The sequence below is a fragment of the Trichosurus vulpecula genome, chromosome 4, assembly GCF_011100635.1.
Source record: "Trichosurus vulpecula isolate mTriVul1 chromosome 4, mTriVul1.pri, whole genome shotgun sequence".
NCBI classification, from domain to species: Eukaryota; Metazoa; Chordata; class Mammalia; order Diprotodontia; family Phalangeridae; genus Trichosurus; species Trichosurus vulpecula.
This window is the reverse complement of record NC_050576.1, coordinates 27,000,599-27,016,600: the sequence shown is the minus strand read 5'-3', so window position 1 is coordinate 27,016,600 and position 16,002 is coordinate 27,000,599.

The following is a 16,002-nucleotide window of genomic DNA, read 5'->3' as shown; positions in this document are numbered from 1 at the left end:
GCTTCAATGACCAGGCTATTAATGATGAGTGAATTTCAAAGGATCTTGGGTGCAATGGCAAACAAGGTGGGACTTTTTGCTGTTTTTTTCTTTTGGAGTGCTTCTTAACACTAAGGCAACCAATTGCCTTTGAGTGAGTCTTGCCTTTGTAGGAAGGCTCATACCCTTTTGCTAACTAGGTCGGGAGAGGTGTGAAGCCCTCTGACCCTGCAGAAGTGTATGTATACTTTGAGATTATCATTTTGTTTGGTTCTCACTCATTGGAAGAGTGTTGGTGTGGAGACTCTCAGTAGACTTAAGGAGCCTCCCTCCCCCCACTTTGAAAACCCAGATATTGGTGCTTCTCTCTGTGGTAACCATGCATGTATAGCTTTGGTCAGACAGATAGAAGCCTGTTTGCTGATTTGTGTTATTTTGCTCTGTTTATATAATTTCTACTTGTAATTTCTGTTTGTGTTTTCTCTGAAGTTAAGGGTGCTGACTTTTCCCCCTGAACTAAGTGAATGATATATGTATGTTTGATTAAAGTGAGATTGTAAACCCCTTAAAGTTGCTTTCCTTAGAAAAGCCGATCAAAGAATCTGTGCTAGTTGCCCTTCTGTGTGCTGGTGTTATTAGCCTTACACCTCCACAGCAGCTGCTAGTAACATTGTTGTTACACTGGGTAAACCACAACTGAAGAAAAGAGTTACAGCAGCAGAGCGGTAAGAAAGGTGGTTCTGGTGGAGGGATGCAGAGGGGTATAGAAGAAGGCACTAAAAGCATTTCCTTCTGATACCTTGTAGAACTATAAACATATGCTCCAGAGTCTTCTTGACCTTGGCAGAGGGCAAAGGAAGTGGTGGAGCTGGAGGAAGTAAATGGAAATCATGTTTGTAAAGCACTTAGCCTCCTGCCTAACAAATGTTTGTTCTCTTCACTCCCCTAGGAGAAGGGGAACCAGACTGGTCAGGATTCCATTCGTGTTTCCCAGCTTGAAAACCGCCTTTCATTTTCTATTCCAGGCAACCTTTGGCTGTCTCTTCCTGTCAAAGAAGGCTTCCCACTCAGCCTTAGTCTTGTGAGATTCAAGGGCATCATCTAAACATACTATTCCATAAAGATTATAAGATCTCTCCTTCAAAAACTTACTGGATCCTCCCTTGCCTCCATTACATTCATTCAGAAATCTGCATATAGACTGTAGTAGATGTCTATATAAGGGGAGAGAATAGGGGAATAAACATTTATTAAGCACCCGCTATATGCCAGTCACTGTGCTTTTATAAACATGACCTCATTTGATACATATGACAATTATAGCTAGCAATGGCCAATCACTTGAAGATCACATCTTACACAATGCTGTAACGTGTGGTATTGGTATCTTTTTTCTACAACTCGACACAATGGAACCAGCCTGGTCACCAGGAAAACTCTGGTTCAGATCCCATTCTACTACATCTTGGCTGTGTGACCTTGGGAAAATCACTTAACCTCTCAGTACCCCAGGCAACTGAAGGTTCTAACCTGTATTTGGCACCAATGAAATCACAGGCTCTAAACCCATCCTGAGGGTCCACTTTTCTCTGCTCTAATGTTTTAGCCTCTGGAGGACTTTCGGCATGGGACACATTCACTGTCCTCTCTCTAGCTTTGTATGACCTACAAATCGGTCACAGCCTATCTGATGCTAGGGACTTGGTTAGAACAGGTCAGGACCAAGCACGGCTCCCTGGGGCTCTCTGCCTGAGACCCCTCCTAAGGGCACTGACTCGTTCATTAATGAACACTCTTCAGATCTGCTCATTTGACCTCTTTTGTGTACATTTCATTAGAACAATGCCTGTGTGAGACCCTACGTCCCTTCCCTGGGCCTCAGTTTTCCCAGTTGTAAAATGAGGAGACATTCTCAGCTAGGGAAGGGAATGAGCATTTATACAGCAGTCCCTGTGTGTCAGGCACTGTGCTAAGCAATTTGCAACTATTGTTTAACCCTGGGAGGTAAGCGCTGTTATTCCCATTTTATGATTGAGGAGATCAAGGTAAAGAGAGGTGACTTGCCTAGGGTTACACAGCCAGTCATTGTCTGAAGCTGGATTTGAACTCAGGTCTTCCTTACTCCCAGGCCCACGTTCTAGCCCCTATATCATGTTACCTCCTAATAGACATCGATGTTTCTGGTTTTATGATGATCTTATTTATTCTTTAAAAAAAAACCTTAATATTTGTAGAGTCGGGAAGAACAAATATATGTAAGAATTATTTTGTGGGAATAGAGATAGGGGTTAAGGGGGGGAGAGGAAAAAAGTCTCTTCCCTACATATGACAATATTGAAAGGGGACACGTCATTCCTTAGCAGCTTTGCCCTATGGGATCTTTTGGGAGAAGCATACCCAAAGGAGAGGAGGGCCCAGTGGAGGGCAAGGCATACCCAAGGGAGAGGAGGGCTGGATGACTGCAGGGCAAAGACAGAAGACCAAACCGAAAGCAAAGAAATGTATGAGCACGCTAAAGGAACTGCTGATCACAGCTTCAATTCTAGGGTGCAGATTGGGTTTTTGTAAGACTTGGGCTTCCTTAGAACGCAAATTCAAATGGCAGCACTCTGCTGCAACTTAGAAATAACACCTTTCACAGAAAGAGGATAGAAAAATAGAGAAACGGAGAATTATTCAGGGGAGAAAAGGGAAGCTTTCTGAAGGAATATCTGGAATAAGAGACATAACCTATTCAAGGGCAGGTGACCAAATACTTTTACCATTGTGAAAAACGTCCATTTAGACAAAACTGCAGAGTTGAAATAAGCATTCAGAGCAGAGGGCAGATGTCTCTTGTCCAAGGACAGCAAGCAGTTTTTACAGCAGTGGATGCAATCATCCACTTTACATGGCTTGTTATAATTGAATTCTCCCTACTTTCTGATAGAAAGACACCAGATGGTTGGGGGATTTCTACATTGTTAGTCCATTAAGATGTTGTTAAATGATAATAGTTTCTATTCCCTGCCCCCATCCCATTCCCTTTAAGTCAAGGTGCATCCTCCACCATGATCTGTTCCCTCTACCAGTCCATGCAAAATTAGTAGTAGCCATTGGCCTTTGTGCTTAAAGAGGACATCGCTATGTTGGGTCAACGTACAGTGTGTCTGACTGTGGCCCATCAGACCAACACACTCTCAGAACGCTCTACCACAGGTCAGGCACAAATAGTCCATATAAACATTTGGAGTGGAGAAGGCTCTAAATTTATGCATCTCATGTTTCTTTAGAGCGACTACAATTTGACTTTGCTCATAGAGCACAGTGCCTTCTTTGATGGGGGCATGACATGCTGGGCAGTCCTTTGCCAGTGTCTCCCATGTCTCACAATTGATTCCAAGGTTCTTCAAAGAGACCTTGAGAATGTCCTTGTATCGCTTCTCCTGACCTCCATGCGAGTGCTTGGTTTGTGTGAGTTCTCTGTAGAATAGTCTTTTAGGCGACCATACTTTTGGCATTCAGGGAACAGTGGCCAGTCCATTGGAATTGAGTTCTCTGCAATAGAGTTTGGATGCTTGGTAGTTCAGCTTAGAAAGGACCTCTTTGTCCAGTGCCTTATCTTGCCAGGCGATTTTCAGAATCTTCCAAAGACAATTCAAATGGAAGCCTTTCAGTTTCCTGGCATGGCACTGGTACACTGTCCAGGCTTCATAGGCATATACCAATGAGGTCATCACAACAGCTCTGTAGATCTTCAGTGTGGTGGGCAGCCTAATACCTTCTCTCCCATACTTTCCTTCAGAGCCTCCCAAAAGAGTAGGTCCAACCATGTTACTCACCCACTCTCAATAAACCCCAGTGGCTCCCTCTTATATTTGATCCCCTGGGATCAAATATAGAACCTTCGTTTTAGTGCTCAAAGCCCTTCAAAATCAGCTCCTTCTTACCATTTTAGACCCTTTGCACCTTGCTTGCCTCCTTCCTTGTATTCTGTGTCTATGATCCAGTGACACTGGCCCCCTTATCTCCTGCATTTCCACTGGCTATCTCCCATACTTGGCATTTGTGTCTCCTGGCTTCCCTCCAGACTCAACTCAGACTCCATCTTCTACAAGAAGCCTTTCTTGATCCCTCCTCATCCCCAGTACTTTCTCTCCAAGATTACCTTCCATTTAGGAAAGGGAACAAGCATTTATTAAGTACCTGCTGTGTGCCAGCCACTGCACTAAGTGCTTTACAGATGTTACTTGGTCGTTTACACTGGTTATATCTCTTCTATGTACATAGATATTTTCATCCCATCTCCCTCTTTCAAATATTATTTTTGTGAGGTCAAGGACCATGTTTTCAACTTTCTCTGAAGCCTTAGTGCTTAGCACAGTGCCTAGCTTCTTGAGTGACTGACTAGCTTTTGAAAAAACTACAGGTGGTCAAGGACACAACTCTTTCGATTGTATAAAATAAAATGACAATGTTACATGGTCGAGCATTCTAGGATGCATATGGTGCTCTTCTCCTTTTAATAAAAATCTCCCACCTAATATATTAACCTTTGTGCTCTCAGGTGAGCTACTGTCCCTCTCAGTACACCTGGGGCTCACCAGGCATGTGTTTTCTCTGGATTCCAGGGTGGGGGCTCTGAGTCAAGAGTTAGAAAATCCCCTGGGCTGTCTATTCTTTCAGTGATCCACATCTAGTTTTAAGTGACCACGATGAGCATAGTACTATACTAGGTGGTGAGGAGCAGAAATAACAGTGAAAAATCCCAAGCAACCTCTGCCCTCCATGTACTTACACTCACTCCTGAGCCTTGGCACCAAGAGCAAGTTCCTGCTATGAGTGTTAGAAGCAGATAACAGTGGGATACTCCAACAGAGTACCCTGGGCTGGGGTCAGATGAAGCAGGAGAGAGCATCGCCAGGTTCAAGGTCATCCTGGGAAGTCTGTTGTTGTTGTTCAGTTGTGGCTTAATTCTTCGTGACCCAATCTGGATTTTTTTGGCTGATATACTGGAGTGGTTTGCCATTTCTTTCTCCAGCTCATTTTACAGATGAGGAAACTGAGGCAAACAGGGTTCAGCCACTTGCCCAGGGACACACAGCTAGTAAGTGTCTGAGGCTGGAACTGAACTCAGGTCTTCTCAACTTCAGACCTGGTGCTATGTGAACTATGGCGTCACCTAGCCCCCCACCCTCCACCTCCATCCTGGGAAGATACCTCTATAAATGCAGCCAAAGGAATTCAGTTTCCAACCGGCTGTTCTGTTATGTTAAAATCAGGTTAAGAGATTATTACCTTAGTTCAATAGAGGCGAGAGTGAAGCAGGTGGGGCAGGACTGAAGAGGTGGCAGCCCTTAGCAAAGTGCCTGACACACAGAAGGCACTTAATAGATGTTTATTGAATGAATGACACACACACAGTAGGGCTTGTCACTCAGACATCCTCCAAGATGCTCAGGAGAAAGGACTTGTTTGTGGAAACACTGCCCCCTGGTGTTCTTTCTATGCTATTTGCTCGACTCCTATTTACTGTGAATCTACTTGGTTTTCAGTCAGCAAACCTGATGCTGTTTGAAGATCCACTGGATCCCAGAGGATGCCAGAGCCAGCTTGAACCAGGTCAGAGAGCTGATTGTTAAATGTGCATTGTGAGCATTTACACTTTGGAAATTGGCAGGTGCTACAAACCAGGACTAGATTTATTGTTTTGTTGACTTTTTTTTTTTTTAAGAAAGTGAGGCAGAATGTGAGAAAAAATTCAGATTAAACTTAAAAGTGTGTCATGCGTGTTCATATCCTCCCCACACACACACAGCCTGAGGCAGTTAAACATTTATCAGCACACCACTGACCTCAGAGCCAGAGCTAAGAGAGACCTTAGAGTCCATAATTAAAAAGAAAATAAAACAAAGTCATCCACAGGCCCACAGGTCTAGGCCTGGAAGAGTCCTCGGAGGCCCACTAGTCTACCTCCCTCATTTAACAGAGGAAGAAACTGAGGCCCAGAGCGGGGAGGTCACTTTTTTCCCAAAGGAGACTCTAAGGGTTCCTTTTCTAAAAGAATTCCCAATAAAATTTCTTCAAAGACTGTGATATCCAAGTGTATGTAAAGAAGTCAGTGTGCAAAAACTAGATTCTCAGGAACGCTGCTATTAGGTAACATTCAGGTGGCTCCATTGCACAGTAGCCAGAGCAACGGACTTGGGGGTGAGGAAGATGAGTTCAGATCTGGCACAGACACTTACTAGCTGTGTGACCCTGGGCAAATCATTTCATCCTGTTTGCCTCAGTTTCTTCTGCTGTAAAATCAAGGGGGGGTAATAATAGCACCTGCTTCCCAACAAGGGATTATGAGGATCAAATAATTTTTGCAAAGCACTTTGCAAACCTTAAAATGTGATATAAATTATTATAACACACATATGTAAATATGTGTGTATATACACATGTATAGATGTAGATATACATATATATGAATATTTTGTCTATATATGTGTGTTGTTTATCTATGTATGTGTACATACAGTGTGTGTATGTGTGTATATATGTATACTCTGTTATTATTATGTATGTCTTTTTTTAATGCCCCTTTTGAGGAAAATTTCTTCCCAATAATTGGACTGATGAGGTAATTATCAATAATATAAACCAATGAAATAGAATTAATTAACCTCACAACTCCTAGATTCTGTGATCCTTCAAGGCCTCAACGTGCAGTGTTACAGTCGGGACAGGAGCTACATGAGACAATTAGTTCCTTTATTGTGAGTCCCATGTGTGTCCAAGTCTCCGATGTTTTCCTAAGATGAAGTCTTAATGGAGAGAAAATACGTAAATGTATAGAAGGGAGCACCCGATACATTAGCTCCATTTAAAATTCCATTGGCAGTAATTTGTAATGCGTTTGCTGTCGTTTCCACTTCTGTAATTACCTCCTAATTGGCCTTCCTGTCTACATTCTCTCTATTTTCCATCATATCCTTTACATGTCATCCTTTTCATAGTTGTAAAAAGCACTTAGCACCACGCCTGGCACACAGTAGGCACTTACGTGCTTGGTCCTTTCCCTCCCCTCCACGTAGCAGTCAAATGCGCACTCTTCCTAAAGCACTGGCCTGATTAGTTCAGTCTCCCACTCAGGAACGGTCAGTGGCTCCCTACTGCCTCCTGGATCCCATCCAAACCCTTCAGTCAGACAGCTCAGTTTTAAGCTCCTCACAGCAGGGCTCCAGCGCACTTTCTTTTTTCCTGTTCCTCGTGAAGATGCTTCAGTCCTTTAAGGGGTGAGAGTCGTTTCTTAGAAGCACACTCCACCCCCAAGCTTGACCAGCGACTTTCAGAAAGAAAACTTTGAGCAACATGGCCTTTGTAAAACAAAGCTGGGTTTTGCCCCCAGGCAGCTTCATCACACTGGACACATCCCACCTTCCCACTGAACCAGCCTACTTGAGGCTCCCCCAATTCAGCGTTCCATCGGCCAGCTCCTCACCTTTGCCGCCTGTTACGCAGCCCTTCCTTAGCTTGGCCCTTTGGAATCCTTAGCTTTCTTCAAGGATTGGCCTGGGAGGTCCCCCATGCAGGGATGGGAGGGGGTGCTTTCTTCGCTACAAGCTCCAGGGGCAAAGCATTTAGGACATTGGATCAAAGGACCGCTGTGATTCCAAGTCTGAGAAGGTGGCACCCTGTGACTTCTGAAGAGGTATTCGCCAGGCCTTTTAAATACTCCCATAGATACTAGGACTATTGGGTAGACGGAACAAGCATTTATTAAGCACCTACTGGGTGCAAGACACTGTGCTAAGCACTTTACAAATATGGTGCTGTTATTATCCTCATTTTATAGTTGGAGAAACTGAGGCAGGAGGAGGTTGAGTGACTTACTTGTCTGAGCTCACACAGCTAGTAAATGTCAGAAGCCAGATCTGAATTCAGGTCTTCCTAACTCCAGGCCTAGGCTCTATCCACTGCACCACCTGGTTGCCTCTAATTTTGGTGGAATGTTAGCAATGCAAGGAATCCCTAGGGATCGACCAGTGTAATCCCTTGTTTTTCTAGATGGGGAAACTGAGGGAAGAAACTGGAAAAGGATTTGCCTTTAGTCACTAATACTTGTTAGTGGCAGTTAGTCCTAGAACCAAATGTCTCCTGAATGTGACAGGCCAGATGTGAACTCCCTTCAGCTGGTGGGGGGGTGGGGAGGACAGTGGGCTGAGTGTTCTTTCTAATTCTGTGATCTGAACAAGAGAATCACTGGACGAAGGCTGCAAAGGACCTCAGAAACCAATCCCCTCATTTAACTAAGGCTCAGAGATGCTCACTGACTTGCCTGAGGTCATATAAGGAGGAAGATGCAGGATCTGAACTCAGATCTTGACTCCAGAGCCCAGGCTCTTTCTATTGTACTGCATACTGTTAATATTCAATAAATCCAGTTTATAGGTCCCAATACGAATACTACAATTGAAGACATCTTTATACTTCTTTGAAGTATATTGGGGTTCTTTGGTCTCTGATCAATCAATTCCCAGCCCACCCTCTTTTGATACAGACACAGAAAGCAAAGGACAGCTAACTAAGGTGTTAAGGTATTGAAGTGTTAACAAAGTTCACAGGTGTTAACACCCATTATCCCTTTAGGACTACGGAAAGTTTTCTTTGATTGGATTAGAAAAGTAAGTGCCATTGGCAAGGTGATGATCAGATTCCTAAGAGACTGAGTTCACCAGCTTTTCAAGGATACATAGCTTGTGTGGTGTGACCACTGTGCCTACACCAGAGAGTGGGGAGGAGGGATTGGTTTTTCTCCTTCTTTCTCTCCATTAACTATTATGGCTAGCACCAGTTATTTGCCCAGTAAGAGACACCCTACCCAGTAGTTAGTTAATCAGTTCCGAGGCATTCTGGACATAGTTGATACACATTCAGCAGAGAGATGAGAAACACATTCTCTCTTCACAGAGAGACACAAAGAGGCAATGATTAGAGAAAAGAGGTAGCATCAGGGACCAGAGAAGAAAGTCAATTGTGGTTTCAGGGGAGAACTAGCCCAGTAAATCAAGAGGTAAGTTCTGTGAAAACTCCACGAGGAGAAAAAGGATGCTGAGGCGGGCAGTATTGGAGACATGAGTTACCCTGGCTATATGGGTTCTCTCTGTTTGTGCCTTACTACCACTATATTCTAAATTGGTGCCTGCTTTTCCCACAGACACTTGTATTTGTCAGGGAAGGTGCTCCGGGTTTGTGGGAGTAATGCTTTTTTTGGTAGCTTTTGTTCTTACTGCTCTGGTATTTTTGTCAAATGGGGTCATGAAAGTTGAACACAACTGAACAACATTTTTACTGTGCCATCTTAATAAATGCTTTTACTTTGAACTAATTATGTCTGCTGGCTTATTGTTACTGATAGATTCATTGGTGGGAGCTCATGAGCCATAGTTTTAGGAGTCCAGATCCACAGGGTTCCCTAGAGCCTTCCAGCAGCAACCAGCTTTTTGGGACCTAACCTGTGAGTGCCATGTTGGGGAGGTAGCCCCCAGAGGTGAGTGCTATACTTTTTATACTTCAAATTCCTCCTGGCTAGTAGCAATCTCTGCACATAGTAGGTATTTTTTAAAATGTGTGTCATATTGACAACTAAAGTGTTAAAATGTATGGTGATGACAAACTGGACTCCATTTTTCTCCAAAGAAAAGTTCAGGTATAATGCTAAGACCTCCGAGAGAAGGGTGGTGTGGATTCCTGGCTGCCACTGACAGGATTCCACTCAGAATACTGTATTAACTGGTATAGCCTTGTAGACAGTTTAACCTGACTAAGGCCAACAATAGCTTATACACAAAGAAGCTGGTCACTGGGGCAGTGTGGTCCAGTGGCTAGAGAGCACATCAGATAGGTTTTCTTCACAGCCCTGCCTCAAGCTTACCTTTGGCAAGTTTACCTTTACCTTTACCTAGGTCCAGTTCAGATATCACCTTTTCCCCAATGCCCTTCCTAAATATGGCTCTCTTGCCCCCCAAGCAGCACAATTTCCCCCTCCCAATGCTTTGCCTGGACTTTTGTTGTGCATGGACCACCATCTCCTCTGCGTAAGAGTTGTCTGTGTACGTCTCTTCCCCCCTGCCCCTGCCCTTATTGCCCTAAAAGCTCCTGGAGGCTAGTTAGGATCTTAGCCCAGAATTGTATTCTCAGTAATGAGTACAGTTCCTTATAAGCATTAGTGCTTAATAAATGTTAGATCAATCTGGCATTTCTGAAGCATAGAATTATGTTACCCTAGAACTGGTTCAACTCCTAGTGGGAAGCAGTGGAAATACTGTAGAATCATATTTCTTGTGTTCAAATCCTGTCTCTGATGCTTATGACCTATGTGATCTTGGACAAGTCACTTGGCCTCTATAAGACTCAGTTTTCTCATCTGCAAAATAAAGGAGTCAGACTAGATGACCTCTTAGGTCCCTTCCAGACATTGGTCTAGGAGCCCATTAGAGAACATTTAATTTAACTTTGTGCCTAGATTTAGAGGTGATGAATGCCCTCTAAAATATTCCTAACAAGTGGTTATCCAGCCTTTGCTTGACCACCCCCGGTGACAGGAAACTGAAAGGCAGCTCATTCCACTTTCAGATAGTTCAATTACTAGCACGTTCCTATAATAAGCAGAATCGGTAGTCTTGTTGTATACTTAGCTAATTATAGTGTTTCTATTAGTGTCGTCTTGATGTTCTTTTAGATTCTAAGCTCCAAGGACTGTGTGTTATCTAAACTCTCCTCCTTCCAACAACTATCACACTCCTGCGCACACAGTGGGCATTTTGCTATTTAACATATTCCTCAATGACTTAGAGAAAGGCAGAGACAGCATGTTCCTCCAATCTGCAGATGTCACCATGCTGGGAAGGATAGCTAACCCATAGGATGACAGGATCCCCAAATAGTCAATAGTCAAACATTTATTAAGCACCTACTCTGTGCCAGGCACTGTGCTGTCAAAAGAGCTCGACAGACTAGGAAACTAAACTGACTCTAAGAAGGTGAAATGTGATGGGGATAAATTACAGGATCATAAATTTAGAGTTGGAAGGAACCTCTGAGTCCATCTAGTTGAACCACCTCACTTTTGCAAATGAGGAAACCGAGGCCCAGAGGGGTAAAGTAACTTGGGATCATAGATTTAGAGCTGGAAATGATGCAAGAAAACATTTTGTTTAAAATCCTTGGTTTAAATTCTTCATTTTGTAGAACAGAAAACTGAAGCTTAGCAAGATTAAGTGATTTGTAAGTGACTTGTCCAAGGTCACACAAGTGACAGCCAGAAGTCAAACCCGTTCCTTTGATTCTAACCCCCTTCCACACTGCCTCCAAATGTAAAGTCCTACCTTTAGGCTCAAGGCATCAACTTCACTAGTACAAGATGGGGATGGAAGGAATAATGAAAAGTTCTTCTGAAAACAATTTAGAGTTTTTGATGGACCACAAGCTCATTATGGGTCAACAGTGGGACATAGCATAACAGATGTTTTGAGGTTGCATTAAGAGAAGCATAGCTTCAAAGAATAAGGCAATCATTCCTCCAGTGGAGCAGTGCACAGAGTGCCAGGCCTAGAGTCAGGAAGACCTGAGTTCAAATCCACCCTCAGACATTTACTAGCTGTGTGACCCTGGGCAAAGTCATTTAACCCTGTTTGTCTCAGTTTCCTCATCCATTAAATGAACTGGAGAAGGAAATGGCAAACCACTCCAGTATCTTTGCCAAGAAAACCCCAAAAGGAGCCACAAAGAGTCAGAAACAACTGAAATCACTGAACAACGACGACCCCGCCCTAGTCAGATCCCATCTGTCTTTAGTTTTGGGTGTCACATTTAAGAAAGGTCGTGAATAGACTGGAGTGTCCAGAGCGCAACCAGCATGAGGAAGGTCTAGGTCATTTGTGGATTAATGATTAGCCTGGAGGAGAGAAGGTTGGAGGGTGAAGTGGGAGCAAAGGCCGGCAATAGCCATTTTCAATTGTTTGAATGGCTATCATTCGATAGAGGGATTACACTTCCTCTGCTTGGTCCCAGAACTAGGAGTAGTGAGGAACTAAAGCAGGAGCAGATTGAAGCGCTATGTCAGGAACAAGTGGCGCTGTCCAAAACCGGAAGGTGCTGACTAAAAGACTAAGGCGTTCCCTTTCTTGGAGGTCTTCAAGCAGAGGATGGATGACCACTGTGGTCCCTTCCAGTGCCGAGATTCTTGGACTACGAGTGGTCTGAGAGAGTGCTGGACTTGGAGGGAAGAACTGGGTTCAAATTCCAACCCAGCTTGGCATTTCTGCACACAGGCTGTGTCCTCATTTGTCAAGTGAGGGGTTGAGCAAGGTGACGTATAGAGCTAAATCTATGATTCCATGAGTGATAATATATAAAGTACTAAAGACCCTAGGTTGGCAATATAAAAATAAGCCTTTCCTGATTCCCCTATATGGTGGCCCAAGGGTTCTTAGCCAGTTCCCCTTTGGCAGTCAGCCTGGTGAAACCTATGGACCCCTTCTCCGAATCATGTTTTTAAATGCATAAAATAAAATAAAATATAGAGGATTATGAAGGAAACCAAAACTTAGTGAAAATAGAGATGTCATATTCCCCCTGTCCAAGTTCACAGACTCCCTGAATTCTATCCAGAGGTTGATTCATGGACCCCAGGTTAGGACCACTCCCTGCCATTATCTGGTATTTTTCTATAGCTGCTTGTGGGTGTTTATATCTCTCCCAGTAGAATGTAAGCTGTTTCATCGTTGGCTCTGTATCTCTGGTGCCTTGCATAGTTCCTGACACGTAGCAGGCACTTAACAAATGTCTTTTGGTTGACTAGTACTTCATGTTCCTCATTAAAAGACCACAATGATACAATTCTCCCAGATTAAAAAAAATGAGTTTAATCTGATTGTAGAAACAGTGCACTGTTTTACAAATGACCTCATTTGGTTTTCAGTTCCCCCACATCTATGTCAGTCCAGCAAAAGAAATGCAGCAGATTCCCCCACCTGTCCTCAGTCCCTCAGCCCATGAGCTAGAAACCAAAAGGGAAAAGGCACTAAGCAGGGATGTGAATAGAGCTGGAGGCAACCCGAGGAGGGGGCAGAAACAGTTAGTGTTAAACAACATTCTAACAAAGCCTGACAGGGTGCTCAATACCAGGATCTTTTCTTTTTTTTAAAGAAAAGCAAGAAACAAATCAGGACACAACAAAAATGGTTTTCTGTTCTATGACTTACGATTTTCTTTTTACAAGAGAATGATGCTTTCAAACCAGGACTGGGCATGAAATTTACAACAATTTGAAGGAAACAAAATTTATTTTTGTTTTGCTTTTGTTTCATAAAACATGTCTGTACAGATTCGTGTTTTGTTGTCTTTTTTTTTTGTAAAAAAAGTATCAAAACCTTCCCATCTCCAAACATATTTACAGGTGGGTTTTTTTCTTTCCTTTTGATGCCAAATGATTGGTACAAACATGGTTTCCTGCTGATCCTGGGCCATGCACATGGTGAATGGCCTCAGAGGACAGAGGGCTTCCTTGATTTAGGATGAGGATGGTAAATCCAAAGCAGGTTTGTCTGTCCCCTCTTTGGAGGTCCTCTGGCCTCCAAAGGACCCCAAGTCTAAAATATAATGAATGCCTCACTTCAGATACTCTACCTTCATGCATCGATGGGGGAAAGGGATGATTTACTCTGGGAAATGTCTTATTATGGCTGACTCATTGCTATACTGTAAGAGGACCGTGGGTTCACTGACCTTCATGGTATACAATGATTGGGGTCTATCTCCAGACGATGCTGCAGATCCTCCATTTTCTTCTTCATACTCAAGAAAGAATTCCAGGAGGACACTTACACACTGACATGAAGACACCCTCCCCCACCAGGCCATTCACTTGAATCGTTCTTGTCTGTGTCAAAGAATTTGGATTTATGGAAAGTGAAAAGTAGTGAGGACCTCCCCTGCTCCCAACGGTGTGGACATAGCTCGATTGAACACTGGGATGTCTACAAAGCAAGGGAGATGGGAGCACTAAGATGTCTACACAGTGGTAGGTTGGGGATGGACATTGCTCTGGACAGAACACCAGCTAAGACGTTTACAAAACACTGGGGATCGAACATGGCTAGAAGATGCCTCAAGGGCCACGATATCCAAACCTCTCATTTTATAGATAGAGAAAGTGAGGAGACCCAAGGAGTCATTGAATGGCATTTGAATGACCACACAGATACTAAGCATCAAAGGGATTTGAACCCAGGCTTCCAATTTCAGAGATCTTTCCACCATGCCTCTCTCTTTGGCAGACACTAGGATGTCTATAAAATTGGGGAGAACTGAATACAACTCTGTATCAAACTCTAAAAGATCCCATCCACCCAGGGCTGGGAATATAATTTGGGCATCTTTCGTTGAGCCAGCACCCTGAGTGTAAAAGGGTCAAAGGTGCTTATATGCTGTATGCTGGAATAAGAGAGTAGAGAAATAGTTAGAAAAGAGAATTTAATGACCAACCAGGACACTGAATGACTGAAACTCTGGCTTTTTTGGCTGAGTCACCATAATTCAAATCTCCCCTCCTTTCTGGATTTCCAATCTCAGCTGCCATCATGCCTGGGAGGTCAGATACTGCCCGAGATTCCCAATAAAGACCCGGATCTCTAAGGAAATGGAAGGGCTGACATGTTACCCAGAAGAGTTTTGTGCAATCTTCCTAAAGACGCTGAGGAAAGGGCAGAATCAAGAATACATCAGCTCCTAGGACTTGAGCTAGAAGAGACCATCTTAAAACACTGAGCCGAACTCTGTTCATAGACAAGGAGACTGAAGTTCAGAGAATAACTCATTGAAGATCAGAAAACCAACAGCAAGAGCAGAATTCAAACCCAGGTCCTCCAAAGTTGAGGGTTGTTGCCCCCCATGTTGCTCCTCCCTTTCCTTTTGAGTCAAATGAAGGGGGTGGATTGGAAGCACTTTAAGGTTCTTTCTTCCAGGTGCAGAATTCTAGGTTCTAAAGAACATCACAGAAGCTCATTCTCTTTCCCTTTTTTACTGACCTTGGATATTTTCCTGGTGATAAAGGGCAGATTTAAGTATTGTATGTTATAAAGGAATTCTAATTGTCCTACACAGCTGCCAAGTTCCCCTCTCACTAACTGCACGCCTTTGTGTTTCTGTCCCAAAGCCAAGATGATAAATGCATGGTGCACATAGAAAGGGTCTAGGCCCATCATAGTGAAACATGGCTGGATGTTCTAGGCTCATCAAGCCTTGCTGCAGAACAAACTAGAGCCACCGTGCCTGGCAGTGTCCTATCCCAGGGAGGTGAAGGTATGATGATGATTATTGATCCCAGCCATCCCGTGGCTGATGGGCTCAGCGGGTGACAGGTATGAGCAGGAGCAGTAGCTCAGCAGGGAAAGAGTCAAGAAAAGTCTGTCACAGCAGAGAACTGGAGGTAGGGGCTCAATCCCTCCACTGGCAGGACAGTGAAGGGGCTAGTTGTTGATAATAGATCTCACAAAGAGAATAATACTGCCCCATGGGCTATGAGGGACTTCCACAGAGAAAGTGACCTATACCATGTGTGTGTGTGTGTGCATGCAGACATAGAAATTCAGACTTGCCTCTCTTATTTACAAAAGTGTAACCCACATGTGTCCATATGCACGGATGTCTGAGACCTGGGAATAAACAATTTGCCATTTATTTGTTTCTCAGAAATTATGATTACAACCTCTTTGCCTCTCCTGACAAGGATCAGAAAGGAGTTTCTTTGATCTGAACTAGACTAGCGGAAAGAACGATTTTTTGCCTTGAACACTTTTTTTCTCTCTTCCCTCCCCCCCCCCCCCCGCTAAAAAAAAGGGCAGAAAGGAAAAGATGAGAAGCCAGAGCACATGGGTCAAGTCTATGCTCCTGGTACTCTTGTTGCTGCCAGGGTGTGGCAGCAACGGAGACAGATTAGAAGCTGGAAATCCTGGGTTTGGAGAGGCATCAGAGTAACGGGGTGGACTGTCA